Below are 16,415 nucleotides of genomic sequence, written 5' to 3'. Positions count from 1 at the left end.
CCACGACTTAATAAAATTTCGCGATCTTAACTGTTCCAGTCAAAAAAATGTCTTCAGTTTCTGTTGTATAGATGAGTGTTGAGAAAGACTTAATTTCTTAATTTGATTCCTAGGTAGTCAATTGTGACAAATTTCTCCTGATTTCTTTCTAGGTTAAAAATTGTTGTTTAGGGGTACGATGTTTTTACAGAAAAAAAACAAATCTTACAAATATTGGATAAAATCTTGTCATATAAAATTCTGCAAGGTTTTATTACAGCATTGCTTGTTTTTTATACAAGCATTACAATCTTTTTATACAAGCACTCTATTAGAATAATACAAAATTGTAAGATTTCAATACAATAGTTGTATTAAAATTCTCCGCAACTGTATATGTCAAAAATTGTATACAGTTTCTGTAAAATTCTTATGCAGATCTATATTAAAATCTGCCATCCGTTGGTGATGGGTGTATATATTATAAATCGGCAGGAAAAACTGAGCCAATTCCGAATTTGTTTGCTATCGGCTCTCAACCCAACCGACGATGGAACTCCAATTGTGGGATTATTATGCAAGCAAATATACCGCAGACAACTTATGAACACCTTTATCCGTTGATTGTGCTTCACCGATACACATCAGATAATAACAAGTGCAGACAAATTCAGTTTTGCGACGAGATAAAATCCAATTACTTTTCTTTAAGCGTTTTTCCTATGGCTTTTAGCACATTGAGACGCCCTAATGAAGCAGAGCACGCTATCTCTTTGTTGCCATTTTTTGACACGGATGCCACTAATATGATGTTCCTTTTAATGAGGTTGTGGAAGTTATCGGTATCATATGAGTCATCATAATTCTAGAGCCACGAACTATTTCGGCACATTTTGCACGTCAATCAATTAAACTTTTCGGGCAGACAGAAAGCAAGAACTCAATGAAAACACACCCCAATGATACAAATGGACGTGGGTTCAGCTACCTTCCACTGGGTAGCCACCTTCCTATAGGAGTGCCCATTTCCTCATCCACAATTCAGAGGGTGTTTTGCACTCGAGCAAAGAAGAGGGATGCAGTGCGCAGTATCCGTGGCCGGGATGAATTTCCATAAAGGGCAAGGTCCTGCCGGCTGGAATGTATACGTAAACATGGTAACCAAGCATGCATTGAAGCCGGGCATGGTATAATTAAATTCAAAATTTGATCTAGCCTGATAACAGAATTCCCATATCATGGGTGGATTCCGTGATACAACAATGATTTATGCTTGTTATTATTTGAATCATTTGTTTTAGAAACTGCACAATTTCGAGAAAACAACTGTTTTCGAACAAATTGGCACCGAATCTTTTGATTTCTTCGATTCAGATCAATAGTTTTTGGCAAAACTCACACCTGGGGCACTTCCAGTGCGAAAATTGCAAGCTCCATAAGTACTCTTCAAAGTGCGTGCACATATGTAATTTTTCAAACGAACGAAAAAAATACATTCCTGAACAAATTTTTTTTTTATTTTTTTTTGCCGGAATATGTATTTTTGGACGAAAATTCAGAATATATTCCACGAATTCCTTCCTCAATAATCAATGGTTCTTATGTGGGTGTCGCTGACTCACGCGCCTCTCAATGAGTAAGTACTATGTCAACACTTTCTTTCTATTTGTGTAATGTAAAAACTTTTTTTTTGTCTTTATTATCGAGACTTTCAGCTCGAGGCTGTGTAATGTAAAAACTCATTTTCAATAGTACAACATGTTGATTTATAATTTCCTACGATTAAAATTAAGCCATCATTTTAATTGTATTGCGGCTCCACATATAATAATAAATTATGTCGCCCACTTGACTTTGAATCAAAATGTATATGAAAATTAAAAGTTGTCATCAAAGACTACGTCACGGTCCCAATTTCACCAATTTACACGATATCAACATCAGTTACCCTCGGGAAACAGCCATCAGATGCCACGAGAGCGATTTTATGGCGTACCTCGCTTATTGCTCTGCGTGGCCTTCATTCATAATCTAGGCCTTCGTCGGCGTCGTTGTACAGAGTAGAGCAGGGAACACTCCCCCATTCCAAAAAATGCACTTCGAATAAGTCCCGAGGCAGAGCGTCGCCTCGTTTTTAGACTTTGCCGTTCTAGAGACCGTGTTCGTCGCTGTTAGGAAAACCAGAAGAAGCGTGAACGAAGACAGACGTTGGAACCACGGCAAAATAAGTAAACGTGCAGGGGAATCGAACGGTGCTAAATTGAAGTGATATATTTTGTTTTCGCTCCAGTAATTTTCTTATATAGCAGTCAAATGCTGAAGTAACTTTTTTTTGAGTCATGCCGCACACTCATGTTACTTGGCAAAGTATTTGTGTTCGTGTTAAGCTCAGCCATTCCGTGACGTGTTGTCCCACGGAAAATCAAGGGTATAGCCCTCTTCACTCCATCTTCCACCATTGATGAGCTGTCCGAAACACATGAGTCATTCCCGGAACTTTCCTGCGCTGGAAAGCGTGCATAGTCTCCCGGGGCATAAACTTGAAAATTGGCTCATGATATGGAACAAAAATACATAACAAGCTCCTACACCCTATTTAGTGAGTGATGCCACTTGCGGACCATTAATAAGCTGGCACACTAACGTCACTGTCACCCAATTTGACGTTAAGTTAATTAAATTCCTATTCAATAAATATGACTCGAAACGAGCATACTCTAGACACTTTTTTTTCGGTGTCACTTTACGGAACAGGTTCATGATCAACCGTTGAGTCGATGCGATAAAATTTGAAAAATATGTTTCCCGGTAACGTCACACTGTCAAGCAACCTCCTTGAGTGAGTTTGCTGCGGCGTCAATTTGCACGTCAAGATTCCAGTCTGTAATTCCAGATATACGATGCGGACCATGCTATTTTTAGACGTTGCATTTTTCGTACATCGCATGACGGGTTACTAGTCTTCGTTCGCCGGAACGCTAAAGAGGTATATCGTAACAAAGCAGACATGTGACAAAGATTCTATCGATGAGGAAAGTTAGATGAATGGAATTTTAGTTTCATGTGAAATAGATTCTGTGGTTTCTTGATAACGTAATATGGCCATTTTTAAAATATATTGAAAACACAGATATGTAACATTTTGTAAAATGTAACACAAATTTATTCACGATTTCAAATAATTTAGATTCATTTCATATTCGGCTGCTTTAGTTTTTTGTACGTTTTTAAACTCCAACTTCTGTTTCCTCAACTTTGTATTATGTGACATGAGACTATTTTACAAAATAAGGCCAGCAAAAATGTCTGACAGCTGCTGAACACCACCGGTCGAACAGTTTGCTGAGGTAATTAAAAACTTGTTGTTGGCAAGCTTCCGAATTCATTAGGTATAATAAATCTCGTTGGCAATACATTTCACTGATGGACGATTTCAGCCTCGTAGATTGAATCGAATTTCGAGAATTTTACAAATAATAACTATGGTATTCTTCTTCATCCATGACTATTCATTGCTACTTAAATTTGGAACTGTCTTTCAGCCTAACGTTTTGCATAACTATTTTATTTATGTGTTTTTTTTTCTTTTTTCTTCACAGATTTTAAATCAGTCAATCGGTAAACTGTAAGTATGTTATAAATTTCAATTGCATTTAATGATTAACGAACAACTAGGTATTTACTCGGCATGAAAATTAAAAAAAAAACAGGTTGTTCAAGACACGACCATACGACGTAAATTACGTTTTGTGTATTGAGGAATTTATTTAGTACCATCATGCATGAATATTATAAGATAGTTCGTTTGATTTCTTATGTCACTGGTTCCGAACAAAACTGACGTAACTCAACATATGAGAATTATTGAATACGGCAATTTAATATTACCACCAAAAAACAACGCCAGCGTGAGCCACTCGATGATTCGCCGCTGAAACGATTGTGATTCTGTTGCCAACGGCTTCAAAAGTGCAAACTTTGAAGAATATTCTTCTCGGATCAATCTTCTCTTGTATAAAATAGTGATCCTGAAAAGAACCGATTGATTTTTCATTCAATAACAGAAACAAAACCATAGTAAGGAGCGAGAATCTTTCACATTCACGCCACCATAGTGAACAAATTTTCGGAGGCAATCACCCGCCGATGACCACCGCTCGGACCGACGCTGACGCCTTATTCCGAAAATGACGCTAAATTTATCTTGCAAATATAACGGTGGTCTTGAAATTAATCGATTTATCTTTCTTTTATCTTCTTTTTCTATATATAAAAATGAGTTTGCATTTCCTTTGAGGTAAAATAACTCACGAACGGATGGACCGATTTCCAAGATTTAGCGTTAGCGTTAGCGTTAGCGTTAGCGTTGTTACGGTATACTTCGTAGATTGGACACTAGTGATACTCATGTTTCTTATGGAATCCTTATCCAGATTGCTATCGGAAATCAAGGTGGGAATTACCCTTGATTCCAATCTAAGATAAAAATTGCATAAGCATGAGGATTACTACTCCCGGCCACGCCCATCTTTACCGTAACTATGGATAGGAAAGGAAATATTGATGTAGAACTTACTTAACGAGAGGCCCCCGACTTGGCGACGCCCTCATAAGTTCTACGGAGTTGGTGGTTGGGAACAGAGTGTAAAATAATCGAATTTTTTTGGTGAAGACCAACTTTCTTCACTTGTCAGCTCACTTCCAGGCACATTCATTTTCGGCTCTGGACAGTCAATTTTCAGTTGAATATTAGTCATTGAATATTGTTGCACATTCTACAAATCGATAAATTATCTGAAATCTGAACACGTTTTTATTGAGTAAAGTAATTTATCACACAGAACTGAATCCGATTTGCATCCGCGAGGCCCTTTTAACGGTAAACATCAATATAAACAATGCTAATTTTGTTTTTTCTGCACATCGTAAGCACACTCAGTGACAGTCGAATGAATGAGTTGGTGGAGCAGTCGTTTGACTATGTCATTCTATGTTTTGAATAATCATGCGATGTTTGTCAAAATTCGGACTGAAGTTGCTTCATGAAGATGAATAATTTATGCTCTGGTTGGGAAGGGTAAGGTAGTCATGGAGGTTTGACTCAAGCTGGCAATTCGACCCACAGACTACGTTGTTTACCTGTTTTTATTTAAACTCTTGCCAGCCGGCTGTCGAAAGAGTATGCTAATATCGATTTTATTTACAGTTTATTCTTTAAATAATTTACAGGCGATTACTTAACCTCAATCTATCAACAACTATCCGTTGAACAAATCTAAATTTACCAAATTTGTAGTTTCTGCTCAGTGAGCAAAACGATTCTTCTAGGTTCATCGAATATAAAAATCAACCATGCATTTTAAAGATAATTATACTAAACATTTTACAAAGTTTTGTTTGAAGTATTTGACGAAGAAAACGACCTAAGGCTCAAAAACCAAATATAGAAAAATGTTTGCCCAAACTCCTCCGTAATTAAAAATTTACAATGCAGCTAGTTGAAATTGAACTCAAAGATGCAATTGCTGCTTTAAAAATGTATGCCGAAGCGCAATAGCTATAGTTGCTCAAAGGGGGGTTGCTTCAAGTGTAACGACCCATATAAACCTTGCGGATAGTTCACACGAATGTGACATAGAGGGGTAGGGGGATTGAAAATAGCCAATTTTTGCGTTAGGTTATTAATGGATCTTCTCTTACAGGAGGAAATGAATATGAAATGTTACTTGTATGAGTCATGTTACTCAGTATAATAAATTTACGATGGACGTACATTAGAGCAGGGCGCAACTGAAAAAAAACATTCATTTCAGCTAATCAAGTAAAATCAAGATTCTGGGATCCCGACCATGCGGAACTGGTCCAGCCAGACGCGCCCATTATGTATGGAAATTAGTGTGGAAAACTATGCATTTCTGAAATTTTGCTCTTGGAGGTTAGGGCTGTTCGGGACCCCGAAAGGCTTTGAAAAGACATTGATTTGAAAAAAAATAACCCTACTCTTATATAGGTGTATTTGAAATAACAACTGCAAAAAACACATTATTGGGTTGATCTCACCAAATTTGATTCCTTTCCAAAATCAGTCATTTTATGGTCCGACCACCAAGATCCAGGAAACTTATAGTAGTATACACTTCACAATAGCAGCACATACATTTCTTCTAATCTAAATCTAATCGTCAAAACGCACGACACTTGAACACTATATGGTTTATCGGAATTATCGCAATCATAAACGACAAAATATTTGCAAAACACAAATTAAATGAAAAATGTAGGATTCTGAGACAGCCGAATGTTCCGAAACCACGGATGAGTGGAGAAAAAAAAAACACGGACGCAGAAAATTTTGAACCGGATGGACCGATTTCCAAGATTTCCTCACTAACTGATTCGTCTTGAACTTTTCTCCACCAAACACACGCGACGCGACAGTCGGGACGCGATTCTATCGCTTGGCGACAGCGATTCTGTCGCCGTTGGTATGGAAACGTAAATAGAGCATTGCATGCAGCGACCCAACGATAGAATCGCGGCGACTAGTTGTCGCCATCGCTGCGATGAAATCGCTCAGGTCAGGGGGAGCCTTAAATGAAAAGACAAAAAAAATCACTGGAAAAGTCAAAATGCAACGTTTTTATCTGTTCTGAAGAAAGCCATCAAACTCGAACAGAAATCGAACTGAATACGTTATATACGCCATCCATGCGAATGAATTTATTGCATCGTCTCCCTCTGAGGCACGTTTTAGATTCTGCTACCGTCGACATGCGATTAAGTTTTGCACTTTGAAGACAATTCGTCAGGTGTGTTACGGGGTAAGATTTACCACGGTTACATTGCCATCTACAGGCAAATCCTGTTGTAGTTAGGAAAAAGGAAATATAAGGTTAGGTATATTGGCAACGGACTGTACTGTTTCAAAATGAGATTTTCTTTCAAACCTATCTGTGGAGTTACCATGATATACAATAAACTATTTTTAATCTTCCTTGAACGTTCTAGGGCACCCAAACTATCCTTGGGTTCAGGACTTTAAATCTACAGCTCCAAAAAAGCTTTATTTGTTACTCAAAGTATATTTGAGTATTCAACCGTAGCCATTACATTTTACAGAAGTTGAGAAAAACACGGAAGGTAGTTCTGGGTTATTCTGGGTTGTCCAAACTATTCTTGAGTTCGAGACTTGAGATCTACAGCTACAAAAAATATGTTTTTAGTATGCAAAGCTTCAATCTCCATTCAATTATATCCATTACAGCACCTAATGGGTAATATCGTAGAATAGTTTTTACATATCATGGGTAATCCAAACTGTCCTTGAGTTCAGGACTTGAGATCTATAGCTGTAAGAGAATCTTTTTTTCGGTACTCAAAGCTTCAATACTTCTGGACTTCTGGACTGATGATCTACAGCTGTTAGAAAATCTTGTTTTGTTGCTCCAATCTTCAATATGCTTTCATTTATATTCATTACACTTCCATGGAGGTCAAAAGATATCGTAAGGTAGTTATGAGATATTCTAGATAATCCAAACTGTCCTTGAGCTCGGGACTTCTACTGCTAGTTAGTAGCTATTTTTGGTCAACTTCGATAAGCATTCATTTTTATCCATTACATCTCCTGGAAGGTCAACAGATATCGTATGATCTTCACCTAAACTTTTCAGGACTATAGCTGCTTTGCGATCAATTGGTGTGATTGTAGTGCTTTCCGCTGCTCAAAATTTCTATACGCGTTTAACTACTTCCATTATATCTCATTGAAGTTATTATCTTTGTATATATCGGCTGATTGATTGTATATACTGTAGGTCACCAAAACTGTTCTTGAGTTCGAGACTTCAGATCTGCTGCTACTAAAAAGCTTTTTTCGTCACATAAATTTCCCATATGTATTCAACCATGAATATTACTTCTGCTGGAAGGAGTATTGCAATACACTACACACTTAACTCATTTCACAGTATTCGGTAAATTTTACCGAAATCTCAACAGCAGATCTGTTCGGTAATTATTTTACAGATTTTTTTGTAATTTTTTCCATTGTTTAACTGTCAAAATCACCGAATATCAGTAAAATTATTTACCGAACAGTTCTGCTGTTGAGATTTCGGTAAAATTTTACCGAATTCGGCAATTTATTTTAAGTGTGTAGAAGACAGTTTTGGATTGTTCTAGGTCATCCAAACTGGTAGGTAAAAATATCGCTAGATTGTTCTGGTATTATCTGAGTAATCCAAACTGTTATTGAGTTCGTGACTTGCGATCATCAGTTGACAGTGGCTTTTTTCCTTACACAAAGTTTCATACCTGTTAAACAACACCCATTACATCTCCTGGAAGTGTAAAATACATCTCTCGATAGTTTGGAAGTTTTGGGTCATACAAACTATATTTGAGGTGCAATCAACAGTTGTAACAATCAGGTGCAATCACGTCTCAAACCTTTGATACTATATCCATTGCGTCTCCTGGAAATCTACAAATATCGTAAGACATTCTGTCTCATCCAAACTATGCATTTATTTGGGACTACAAATCTACAGTTGCAAAGAAATATTTTCTCAAAGTTGCTATACGTATGTGATTATTACAGTTGAATATATATTGGAGCTTTGAGTGACGGAAAAGCCAAGTAAACATCAGCACTATATTTCGCCTTTCCGGCAATTTAAAGCTATTATAGAGCCAGTAGAACGCATGCTTGCACTGTGACAGCCAAGATGAATACACAGCTAGGTGTTCCAATCTGCCAAATTCACGATTCAGCCATCTTGGATTTTAGTATGGGAGAGCCAGCCAGTTTGTTTATGTTTTGCACCGAAAATGAATTTTTCACCCCCGCCTTCTTCTCATCCATTAACTTGACATGTTGAAACACCTAGCTGTGTATTCATCTTGGTGACAGCACTATAGTTGTAGGCGCTGTTTTTTTAATTTTTAAATGCTTACGGCTACCTGGATAATCTAATTCTGTGGGTGTAGATCGCAAGTTTTGGACTCAAGGACGGTTTGGCTGTAGATAGCAAGTTCTGAGCGAATCTTGTCGAACCTGCCAGATCTTGTTCGGGTTGTTTATTTTTTTATCACAACTTTTAATCGTTCCGTCGATTGCAGCGTGGCACTCTAGATCGATTTCAGTTCAAGCTTAATAGGTTTCTTCAGAAACTGTTGCATTTTTGCCAATTTCCAACTATCCCCGTCAAATTGTTCAAATCTCAGCTAATCCCAAAACGAATCGATCAGTGAAGTAATCTAGAAAATCGGCCCGTCCGATCGTGAGTTATAATGCCTCAAAGAAAAAGCAAACTAATTTTTATAATTACTATATGTCTGAAACTCGATTTGTACAATTACACATGTGAAAGATTTAGTTCGAAAAATGCATTGGAGGGTAACCACTTCCTTCGGTGGGGTTTGATCCCACGGAACCAGTACGCTAGACAGATGATTTCCCTACTAAGCTACGAAGGACCTCTGCAGTGGCGTAGCCAGAAAATTGGTCTGGGGGGGGGGGCGGTTTCTGAACATTTTTTTTTTTGAAAAAAAAAATTCTTACTTCAAAAAATCGAAAACGTACTCTTACCCCACGCGCACTCTTGCCCCACTCTACTCTAATTTCTAATGTCTCCAACCACTATCCGCAAACACCGCCACTCCAGCATCGATGACCGCCACCAACGCCAACGCTGCGACAGCCGTTTTTGCTGGAACCGCTACCCAACGCCATCGTCCGCTCTCCGTGAAATCACGATCACGTAAACAACGCGCGCGCAGAGCACGGCTCTTTTAAGCACTGATAAAATGATATAGTGGGCCAAAATTCCCGTTACATCAATCTGATGTCCGTGTTAGGGATGCATGAACAAGATTGATTAGTTCTTTTTGTTTCTTTACTGGGCTTGGAAAAAATTGAAATTTTCAAAAGTTTAATTTTGATAATCAAAAGTTTCAATAAAACTGGCAAATAGGTGGAGCGTTTTCAAATCGATTGGAATATTGCGGATCTTTTCAAAATTTTCCATTTTGCGGATTCCGTAAAGTTCTTCCGCAGCTGTCAAAGTTCTACCGCAAGCCTGGAAATCTTCAATACACTGAAACAAAAATCTGATATTTGGCGTTGTCATCAAAGAATGCCATGCCAAACAGTAGAGAAAAGCATGAAGTGACAGCTGCTTTATTTTAAAATTGAACCGTAAAGAGGAAAGTTTTCTCTGGAACAGCAATATAAATCTAAAAATCCATAGAATTCTAAAGCCGTTATTAACGTACAAAATCTTACATAACTTTGTGACGGTCCCTAATTTTGAAAAAAAAAATTACACCCTGTATCCGAGCCTTCCTCTCAGACCTAGTTTACGTCAAAAAACAATCCGAGCAAGATCGGATAGGTTCATCTTGTTTTCGATAATCTCCAATCACTTTTTTTTTATTCGTATATTTATTTGGCACTCTGTGTTCTTAACCGCTACTGTGCCGTGATCTACTGTGGTACTCTGCTGTACAGAGTCCACACAGAATCTATTTTTAGATGTCCATAATTCGTTATTGTTGTCGTTGCCAGTCCATATCATCGTGAGTCCATCATTTGTCCATGTGGTGAATCCAGTGATCGTTGCTTTGTTCGGTTACCATTAATCGAAGAACGTTGGAGGAATGCTTCCGAGAAGAACAGTTCTGTCAGTCGTCATCAGGCAGCCGTGTCGGTGAGGCGCGTTCCCCAAAACGCCACCGTACGGACTGCGTACGGACCCCCCCTATCTCCAATCACTATCAGCAACGACTCAATAGTTTGAATCCTGTGATGCAAATTTGTCTTAAGAGCTGCTCCTTCTGCAGGCGCCACCGATACAAACAAAAATCACCTGAGTACTGCTGCTGGTCTGCCTACCAATGATCCGCCGCTTCACCATCGATGAGTGCCACTGACGGCACTGATACCGCTGCTATGTATGTTGCTGAGTAGGGTGAAGGGTCATGATAAAGAAAATGATTCCAGGCGTTTATTGTCGTTAACTGCAAGTCGAGATGTGCTCGACTTGCGGTTAGTGGCAGTTTAAAATATTTGCAACAATTCTGGCTTTGTATATACCGTCATCGGGGGTGACAATGAGTCAAATGGGGGGAGAATGGGTCACTGTTTCAACTGCTTAGGATGTTTGTAGAATAGATTGAATGTATCTTAGGGCAAGAAGACTAAAATATAAGAGACCTTTTTGAACGATGGTGTTCTACGACCTCCAGACTGCCGGTGAGAGCGATGACCCATTCTTACCCTAAAGACCCATTGTCATCCCCGATGGCGGTAGACTAAATTTTGGAAACTCAACCGAGTAGCACTAAGTGCACTGCGATTGTCAATGATATTTTACCGCCTTTTTGACTGACCTTTGTTGGTGATCCTTTGTTTATGAAAAGAAAACGGAAGTTTACTCATATTTATTTCTACGCACATTTGTTAAAGGGTATTCCTAGTTACTAGATTTTGGTACATCCGATACGTACATCCGATGCGTTCGATACGATTTATCACAACCACGACCAGTTGTATTTTTGAAAATTTTAAATTCACGTGAACTAGTATGAAAAGGTTGAACACACGATAACCGAAAACTTGCAACGAGAAGGTGCGCGACTAATCACTAACTGAGCTCGTGTGGGTTCTATGTGGTTCTATGCTTTGTTGCTTTATGAATTGATAATCACCCACAGAAAAAAGGGTACAAAATAGGCTGGGCGGAAACATTCGAGCCGTATAGGATATGTACTTCCTTTCTACACAAAAATGTCAATAAAATAAAGAAAAGCCCAGCAATAAGAACACTGCGGCGTGACTTCAGCAACGGTGACGCATCAAAGGTTGTTGTGATAGTTGCATATGAGCAGCAGACGAGGTCTCCTCTTTTCTTGAATAATAAAGCAAACGACACAAGGCTGTTATAACGCATTCAAAATGCATTTCGCTGGTATTCGTTTCTCTTTATTTGAACTTTTCGTTAGATATTCATTGCCAGACACATTCATCTGTTTGGAATTAATAATACGGTCGTTCGTGATACGAAGCAGAATGCAGTTCTGGCTGATGACAAGAATGGTGTACAACAATCAGTAAATCATTCGACAAGGGCAATGGCACTTTCAAATTCATGGCGTTTTCCATTCCAGTTTTAAGATATTTAAATTCTAAACTCGTTCGATAAACATACAAAAATGATTTCGAATAAACTGTGGGTCAGTTTTTGAAAACTTTTTCCAATTCGTTAGTTTATAGCAATCGTTTGGCGAGTTTCATATTCGGTCGCCTTTTATCACTATATTGCAAATTGTTCCATAAAAATACGAAACTGATTTAGGATATGTCATGAATGACGTCTAACCGCCATGCTTTACTTTTGTGCTAACTTGATACTAAGTGCTGTGGCCAAACTATTTAGTATTGGGTTACCGAACTAATCGAGGTTTCAATTTAGCGAAAGGAAATTACCGGTGCCATCGTTGAATCGGAAATTTTAGTTATTTTCCGAAACACACCACCCCGGGGCTTAGCAGCTAATGGATTTCCGTCCCGCTTTAGGTGATCACAGCATAAACATGCCGAATCGGCCCATTCCACCATCCGATCCGTTTGCCGCGTAACAACAGTCGAGTTGGTTTTCTCATGTTTTTTTTGAGCCGGGAGAACTGGTGTGCAATTAATTTAGCTGACGAATGTAAAACAATCATCGCCAACAAAACCGCTAATTTATGTTATTTTTCGAACTTATGGGTTTCTTTTAATTGTAAACTTTGGAGAGTGTGATTTGCCCGGTGTTCGAAGTTTCGTACATGGTCTGTTACATGAGTTTACTTTCTCCGAATACAAGAGAATCAAACAAATTGGCCTCATAAGTAATATAAATTGTAGTTTTAATTGGGGTGTTCGGGTAACTTTCATTTTAATTTTAATTTTAAAATAAGATTCGTTTGTTTTGTAGTGTTCATGGCACATTGATTTTTGAAGTGTAGTTTTCGTACATTAATGATTATATCATATCAATATTATATCAATTTGTATTTGCTTCGGCACACCCCTCTAGAGCCACAATTGCATCTTTAATTTCACATCCAACTTCGTTAATTCTCGAAAAAAAACACACACACAATTACGGAGGAGTTTTGGCAAAATAATGTTTCTATCTCTAATTTTTGAGCCTCTGTCGGAAATACCATGCATAACCCTATACCAAGACCCCACACAACTGTTTGTGTGAATGAAACAACCGAGTAGCCGCACTGCGAGTTTTTATTTTGTTTCACGAGCAACTTGATACCATAGATTAGAAATGTATTAAATAACTTACTAGCTATATTTATTGCATAGGTTTTTTCCCTATAAATCATTTGAAATCTAAAAACCCAGAATGCTGGAGTTAAAATAGACCTTCAAATAGATGTAGGGTGGTAAAGTGTGGAAGTTTGTAGTGTACAGCTCCATAGATCATAGCATTATGTTCCAGTTCTGAATGATAATACGTTTAATTCAATAATACACGTAATTTTGCAAAGCGTTCACCAGGACGTTCCCTACGCAATCCTGCCCCATCCAAACTCCCAATGAATATTCGTGAAAGTGCAGAGGATTCCTCGGCTTTCGTCCTTGCGAGTTTCATGTCATCAATCAGAATATTCAAACATATATTCGTTCGTCTGTTATGTGTGAATTTTTCACTTGAAAAGAGTTAGTTTCCCTCTCTCAATATATAGCTTGAGCAATGATACAGTATGGACGGTAGCTCTTGGTTTATATTTGTTTTCGTTTCTATCTTAGCGTGTGGTACCTTACCGCGTCGTGCATTACCAAACCAAGGAAGAGAATAGAGCACAATTCCAGAAAGCGTGTGGATCATCGGATGACGCATACAAATAAATTCAGTTTGGAGTATAAATAATCACATTCCCTCACTCGAGCGTCTCAAGCAGTAGTTGTTGTACTCAGTTCAATGATCTTTTACGTTCAAATGACGCTTCTGGGTTGGTTAGCTGCATTATGCACCTCAGCCGCCTAAAGTGCTTTTTCGACTGAATGAGAGTTGTGTAGGGGAGAGTTGTTCAATTTGTTTCTTGTATTTGAAATGCAATGCTTTTTACTTTTAACAATTCAAAATATCTGTCAAATTTATTTGCTTCTGTAAGTGGCAAAATGTGATTAATCATCATATCACTTAAAATGCTTAAAAAAATTAACAAATATTTAGTATTGTAATGCTTGGCTTGACATCTATTCGATCAGTTTAATCTGCAATTCAAATGCTTCTACGAATGCTTGCTCATGCTGTGTATTTAAGATCGTTTTCCCCTAATTCAAACTCATCCGATAATCACCTTCCACAAGACCATGCATGGGCAGACAAAGCACACTGCAAGAGTCTTCCGTACTCACTCATCAGCAGCGGCCGAGAAGGCACTAATTCAAAACTCAACCGCACATTTAGAGGCATGCCTAATGTAGAAAATGCATTTAACTAAAGCGCTCCACCATTATTGACCTATCAATTCCTCCGATGGATGGACTGGAGCCGTGGATGAATCGTTCAATTGATGGACAGTCCAGTGGGCGCCGCGCAATTTCCACACCCCCTCTGACGAGATTCACTTTCTCGGGGCGCAATTTGCAACCGTAGACAGCTGGTGAAGATTTCCATAGAAATCCACATTTTGGCTGCTGGTTCGATGAATTTACCCCCATACGGTACAATGTGTAAATGGGCGATAAAAGAAAATGAGTTGGATTTTTTTTTCTTACATTTTGTGTCGGTAATAGGATAATGATGACTTGATTAGAAAGAAAATCTACAATAATGAAAAATCGGCTGGAACAAAGTGATGGCGGCAAGTGTGATGGCTTTTTAGCGCCGCACCGCGCTTCAGTTCAGGTGGAGGGGGTTGCGATCAAAAAAACAAAAAGTGGCAAACTCATCAACGAGCGCTTACTTGATAGCATTTAAATCACTCGTTAAACTTCCACCAGGATGTATTGACTAGAGTGGAAGATGGCCAGCTAGGTGCTTCTTCAGTTAATTATATTTGAGCTATCCGGAAAAAGTAAACGGAGATAAATCGAATTACTTATGTCATGCATTTAGTAAGATGTAGTTATGGACGATGGAATGGTTTTGAGATGTTTTGGTGGTCGTTTGACTTTTTAAAATTATTATTAATTTTCCGATCTACTGGAAAATTTTATAATATACGACAGATGTAGCATAACTTCTAGATTGATTATGACAGTGACGTTTGATGACGGTCCTACCCGAGATGTAGCAGCGGCATGGTGGAGTGGTGAATCATCGGTGGTATTTTTTTAACTTAAATGTATGATCATTTTCATTGCTTTTGTGTTTTGCAAAGTTTTTTTATGCTAAGTGTCCAGACCATTAGTCCTTCATCTTTATAGATCCTTATGCAGCTTTGGAAATTTGTTTCGTTTTTGTAGAAATAATCCTACATTTTTGCCTTTCATAGGCACTGTTTTTAAATTTAGCTGGGAAGGTTGTAGCGTTGTAGTTTGTACACAAGGCCGTCATGCCAAACATTGTCGAACGCCTTCTCGACATCGAGACATACTTGATCCGTCTGAGGACGTTGGTAACTCGGTGGTGTACAGGTGGTGTACGGTTTATCCATCGCGTCGTAAACCAAACTGTTCCTCGGGCCAGATGTCTCGCTTGGAAAACCCTGAGAAAAGGCTGGTATATTTTGAGAGAGAAAGGAATCTTTCCACACTTCTGGAAGAGGATGACTTTCGCTGACTTCCGGGACTATGGGAAATAGCTCAATCTGCGACACTGATTAAAGATTAGCAAAAGGTGCTCGAAAAACGGATCACACATGTGAGATTCAGATGCTATCGAAGCCTGGGCCTTCATGTTTTTTTGGAGATTTGATATAGGCCGTCAATTCGCCAGCTGAGATCTCTAAGAAGTCATTGGGAGTTAGATGGATGTTGGCATGTTCACTAACGGCTGCTTCGTGTGGACTGACAATCGAAATCAAAATAAATTGTGTATGCAGTTGAACGGAACTCACTTCTGGTGTAAACCGCGCTTAACATTTTCCTTTGAATTGTTTTGTCAGTCCGGTCAGAATCTGTCAAAAAATCAAGGTAAACAAAAATCGTCAGCTGATCACAGCTGTCTTAGGGATTGCCTTATTGTGCCTTAAGCGCTGGCAGCCCAGTATAATGGAACTTCTTACGAGTGACATTCCGCAAACGAATCAAATCGTTGGTAAGTGTATCGATGGTTGGGGTGTTTCTTTCCTGTCGAACCGTTGATACATGTTGTTCCCATATCGTGCAGACCGCGCAGCAATACCTTGATTGGTTTGATACCAGGCATGTCATAAGTATAGTAGGGTAAGGGAGGTATTTTGGACCACCAGTTCGACGGCTC

At 38.6% G+C, this 16,415-nt stretch overlaps 1 protein-coding gene across 6 annotated transcripts in view; it reads left to right on the top strand.

Annotated features, from left to right (window-relative positions):
* The window catches only part of LOC134205427 (protein singed), a 191,987-nt gene that overhangs the window by 96,566 nt on the left and 79,006 nt on the right, over positions 1–16,415 (top strand). For 5 of the 6 annotated variants that reach the window (XM_062680665.1, XM_062680663.1, XM_062680668.1 and 2 more), the window contains exon 2: positions 3,579–3,604. The exons of the other annotated variant lie outside the window; for it this stretch is intronic. The gene's annotated coding sequence lies outside the window, so the exon portion shown is untranslated. The remainder of the gene's footprint in view (positions 1–3,578; positions 3,605–16,415) is intronic. 6 annotated transcript variants of the gene reach the window in all.

This window comes from Armigeres subalbatus, chromosome 1 (assembly GCF_024139115.2).
Source record: "Armigeres subalbatus isolate Guangzhou_Male chromosome 1, GZ_Asu_2, whole genome shotgun sequence".
NCBI classification, from domain to species: Eukaryota; Metazoa; Arthropoda; class Insecta; order Diptera; family Culicidae; genus Armigeres; species Armigeres subalbatus.
The sequence above is the reverse complement of the archived record's forward strand: the minus strand, read 5'-3'. Positions and strand labels throughout refer to the sequence as shown.